Here is a 6000-nt window from a genome sequence, read left to right on the forward strand (position 1 = left end):
TCACAGTGGCATCGTGTGCATATGTTACCATGGTAAAGACTGGGAATAGTCATATGTTCTGGCTGAAATAATTTCAAAACTGCTAATTATTAATTTGTACTTACAGCTTCAGATGTATATGGACTTATAAAAAAAGAGTATGCATGTCAAACATTAAAATGTGATTGTAGAATAAATGATGTGCTGAAATGGATTCATGTTGGATTCATTCGAAGACACATTCAGTGAGAAAGATGCTCTTTCCTTTCAGCTGCAGGTTTTGATTTATTGAGGATGTGTGTGTGGAGACCTGTGCGAGGCTAGATTGTAAAGATGGCAAAGAGCCCAGGTCTCCAGAACTCCAGGCAGCAGGGAAAACCTTTGCTCACTGTTCACACATTTTACTGGGAGACTGCACCACTCAAGCAGGGCCTTAAGGTGGATCCTGCTACATTATCTAATGATAAAGCAATGCTAGGTACTTTTTCACCTTAAAAAACCTTCAAAATCATTGATGGCACGTAAACTTGTATAATAGGGAGGATGGCGCCCCCTCAACAGGGAGAACTGCACTGTGTCACTCATGTGTGTTATATGTAGTATGAAGCTGGAAGGAGCATGGCCATCAGGACCAGCTTTACAGACATGGATGAGTTGAGTTTGTTTGAAATGTTGATATAGTTGTTCAGTGTTGTTTTGATTTAATGATAAATGGTTTGTATTTATATAGAGCTTGATGACCACTCAGAGCACTTTACACTACAGTTTGCACACACACATTCATACAGTGCATCTATTAGCAGCAATTTTTTGGTTCTATGGGGCAATTCGGGGTTCAGCATCTTGCCCAAGGACACTTCAGCATGCAGATGGGAAGACTGGGGATTGAGCTGCTGGTCTTCTGGTTGGAGAGCGACCGCTCTACCCCTCAGCCACAGCCGCCCCGATTAGTGTTTGTTTTTGATGAAAATGGTTGTTGTGGGTGATTAGCAAAGCTTCCGCCTGTTCTAACGAGGGATAGCATGTCCATATTGATAAAACCTAATTTTCATGTAGGCCCCTGTAGGTCTATATTAAACACAGAAAAACATCAACTAAAAAAATTCAGGGCAGAACATTTAGTGAAACCCATTAGTTATTGACACAAGCTATTTTTTTTACATCATAACTGAGTCTTCAAAAAAACAAAACAACTAAAGCCCCTAAAGGTTCTGAGACTTCACCCACGCAGTTCACCCTCAGACCAGCACCGCTTCTGTGTCTCCAACCACAAATCAGAGTCAATTCAAATCATTAGATTAACAACAGATGCCTCGAACCACAAGTCAGAGCAAACTTAATTGTTATCTGGCCCTTAACCACGAAAGTAATTTAACTGAGTATGTTTTTAATGTGAGAGACAGATCCTGACCACACACAGGCTCAGTTACCACAGCTGTTGATCCCTGGCTCCTCCAGTCCACATGTTGAAGTGACATTGGGCAAGATGTTGAACTCCAAATTGCCCTGTTACAGTGTATGAATGGACTTGTAGAAAAAGCTCTGCATGAATGTGTGTGCAAATTGGTGAATGCAACTGTAAAGCAGTCTACAAAAACAAACAACAGACTATTTACAAATGAGTGTCTCAACATATGAAATGCACATAAATACACCGAAACTCATGCCAATAAGACAAATTGCGTAAAGGGAATATGTGTTGCTGAAAAGTGGGATCCAGCCTTAATTACTGTTGATATGAGATGATTTTAAGAACGAAAATAAAACTGACTCTTGTGCTTATTCTGCAGTTTATTGGCTCTTCAACTCTCCTGCCCCCTCTCAGCTGCTACTATGAACCTCTTGCCCACCACCCCAGCATCCATCTGTGGTGTCTCAGTGTGAGTGTGTGTGTGTGTGTTGTTTTTTCGAGCCCAGAGCTTGTTTATTCCCAGTATGAATCTTCATGTTGCCATTGAGTCAGGGTCCAGGGGTCTATGGGAGCCAGCCCAGTCGTCCTAGCCCAACATATGCACAGGTCCAGTGAAGTTAGCGTCTCTCTGCCCACACAAATCCAAACTGTCTGCCACACAGGCTACTGCTCAAGGCTGCAAACACAGCACTCTGTCACAGTCACGAAACTTTGGAGTGGTATTCTGTGCAAAATGAGGACTGTGGATGGGATGCAAACCCTCAAAATGAACTAAAATCTACTCTGGACAAAAAGCAAACTAAACTTCTTTAAATTAACTGTATGCAGGCCCCTGGTGATGGTTTAACAACGGACTTGAAAAAGTGTAAACGTATCCTGTAAAGAAACTCAGCAGATACGTGACACTGAGCACAGTAATAACCTGTATTCTCCTAATGCCTGCTGCACTCAGGATTCCACAGTCGTAGTGGGAGACCACAGTCATACCTACAGATGCACACACTAGCTGATCCAGTGGAAACACATTTCAACAATTTCTGAGAGAATTGTAAAGTTACGACTTATGATTATGTCTGTAAACCCCTCACACTAGGGCTGCACGATATTAGGAAAACATGCAGGATGCGATAATGTTGAATATTGAGATGACGATAGACTTTCGATATCTACAGGACTAAAGTAATCGGTAACAGCTCCGCATTCGTTAGAAGAGCTGAATAGGACCTGAAACTGGTCCCAGCAATTCTCTTGCTTTTTGCTGTTGCCATGTAGCAAGGACATGCAATTTACTATTAGGACATTATGATGAAACTGAAGAAAACATAAAGATGCTGGCAGGCATTGCAGTCGCATCAAGGTTATGGCAGATAAGATGTGTTGCTGTAAGGAGCCTTGTATGGTCAGACTCCACATCACAAACAACTTTTAATGTACTGTAACTACAGCCTTTCTGATGTTTCTGGAGGCAACTTATCGAGATTGGACATGATGGTCATAATGACCGAGGACTTGTAATGTTGCTCATCCTGCAGTAACATCACCAGCTAACACATACACCACCACAGGTTCCATTACTCTGTGCTTGTCTAACCTTTAAAATGATGCTGCTGAACAAAGCTGGAGTGCTGCGGGGTCGTTCCAGGGTGGTGGGTTCATAGCAGTGAACCAGATACAAGACGTTACAGCATGACGTGGTGGAAACAACTAGACTCACAGTCTACCTCATTTATTTCGTTTGTAGCTCGTACCTTAAGAGTAAACCCTGAGGAAAGAGGGAAGCTGAGGTCTGTGCACTGAGGTGAAAGCATGTTTGTGTCTTCAGAGCGTCACTAACAAGGTGGAGACTGAGCTCAGTCCCTCTGACTGCTGCTGGAGTGAGGATCAAAAGTCTTGACAACCAGAGGAAGACGAAGAAAATTGCGTGCTTGTGTTTTCTGGTGAGTGTGTGTGTGTGTGTGTCCATGTTTTATAGATTTCTGAGTTATCTGTCAGACAAAGAGATGGACTGATAGAGAACAGAGAGCGAGAGACAGACTGACATAAATAGAAAGTGAGTAAGAGTGAGCAGCAGCAAATGGATAGAGAGAGAAACACAGAGAAGGAGGAGTGAAACCTGAAATGGACACAGAGGACACTTGAGGCTACACTCTGAGTTTCAGGTCAATTTCCTGTCCCTCAATTTTCTGCTTCCTGTCTGTGGGCTAGTGCCTGACTGATAGATGACACACACACACACACACACACGCGCACACACACATGACATGAACTGTCCATTGTGCTTAGTACTACAGGCAGGACCTGGCCTCAACTTGACTGCACAAGTGGGATTACACACACACACACACACACATTTAAATCACAGCCTTCCCTATTGCCTTTGGTATTTTCTTCAATAACGGAACAGAAAAAAATAAAAACCTGAAGCCTACAATTTTCTCACACATTTTCCCGACCACTCAAAAATAAATTTGCTAAATGTAAAAAAATACGACAGTAAAACTTTGGTGAGGATAAAGAGAAGAATATTTCCATTTGACTGGATAGTGCAGCCATTAAAAAACCTACTGTCCTTGGTTTTAAACTTAGAGTGTATCAGATATACGTGTTTCAATTAAATTTGATACAAAAGTTAAATAGAGATTAGCCCTATCATAAGTTCTTTTTTTCTAACCTAGATTGTAAGTATATTTGTATTACATTAACAGGCCTGACTGTGACCTGTTCTTTCATATTAATGATTGCACAAAACTCTTTTATATCCATTAAAACATCAATTAAAAGGTAAAGTAAAACTGCCTCTGAGGCTGCAAATAAGCCTTTTTCATGGAAGAGCTTAATAAAGTCTAATACAACCTTATTCCACCTTATTTATGCTGTATATCTGAGGGTAGGTTAAAGAGCATTATGCATGTACTCAGTAAAGATTTCCTTCTTAGTCATCTGAAAACGGTAGGAACACCTATTAAGTTAATGAATCCCTGGATATTCTAATTCTCATTATATATTGATGATATTTCTTAGCTGTTATATATAAATTCCATGTACTAGAGATTTTCAGTTGCAGCAAGGTTATGGCAGATAAGATGTGCATCAGATATGTTGCTGTAAGTAGCATCGTATGTTGGACTCCACAGTGCTGTGATAACACTGCACAAACAACTGTTAATGTAACTACGGCCTTTCTGATGTTTCTAGTATAACTACAAAATGTCCTTGTATAAAAGTAGTCCTCTGTACTCAAATACCAGTACTATACAGTATGAAGCCATACCTGCAAATATTTCACAATAAAAACCATTTCGAATGAATGGATTCAGTCAACAGAAATGCATAAGTGCTTTTATTTTGAAAAGGGTAGACTACAGGAAGTTTATGTTTGTGACTGATTAGTCAGATAAGCATTGAAACTGTGAAAGCTCATTTTCACAGTCTATCTGCTGTGAACCACGTAAGGAACGTGGAAAACAGCGGCGAGACCTCGAGTCTCTGGCAGAGCAGCGCAGCTTCCCCAGCTGAACTGCAGCCGGTATGGCCGCTCCAATCTGTTAACATGTGGAAATGAGAAGCAAGCCATCCTTCGGTGCAACCACAGCCAGCGTGGCGTGGGCGTTACATAGAGCAAAGTATGAAGAACTCCAAATATAACCACAACCAAATCCAGGGCTCCACAGTGTCACTTTTTCACTCTCAAGTGGATTAGAAAATTCAGCTCAGACAGCAGTTTTTAATCACAGTACTAATGTCATCCGATTGAAAAAAAAATCATGTGATTCCAAATGGATCAATGGCTGAGCTAACTGAGCCAGACGACCTGCTCACATAAGCTGCTGGACCAGTGATGTCCTCTGTGTCTAAAGAGACTGAGCAGCTGTTACGGCCCCACAAGAATAATGAACAGCAGATAACTAGAGGCTCAGATGAGGCCAAAACATATGAATAAGGATACTAGGAGTGGAAGAGTCAAATGCATAAAATAAGGAATAACAAACGAAAACCGTTCAAGGTACTGAATGAAAACGAAAAGAGATGGAGATCGGAACAAAGTGAACAGAAGATGAGGATGAAGACGCGTCCCTCTAAACTTTACATGAAGGATCTGAGCCTAGATCAAAATCCAAAAACAGGACTACAGGTGGTCTCCACTCAAACTAAAATAACGTAATGTATATCTGTCAAAATAAAACCATTGCAAAGTTAAAAAAAGGGAGCTTTCCCCCGTGTTGTTGCTGTGTGGGTGGAGTCAAAGTGAGAGAGAGCACACTCTGCTCCTCCCACTCCTTATCTCCGTCTCTCTGATTGGCAGATGAGCCCCAGGTTCTGCAGCACCTGAGAGGGAGGAGACAGCAGAAGGGAAGACACAGTACACGATGCACCGACAAGGGATGGGCAGCAGCACACACACACACACACAAACAAACACACACACGTAACAGTTGCCATTAATTCATATATCACAATTTGTATAAACTTAGCTTTTATCACAATTTGTATAAACTTAGCTTTTAATGACTTGTGTCTCTCATAAACTGTATCAAGATGGCCGAAGCATCTCCACTTCCTCCCACTGTCCAAAATATCCCAGATACAAACTCTGCCATCCAGCCTGGATG

Source organism: Paralichthys olivaceus, chromosome 12, assembly GCF_024713975.1.
Source record: "Paralichthys olivaceus isolate ysfri-2021 chromosome 12, ASM2471397v2, whole genome shotgun sequence".
NCBI lineage: Eukaryota > Metazoa > Chordata > Actinopteri > Pleuronectiformes > Paralichthyidae > Paralichthys > Paralichthys olivaceus.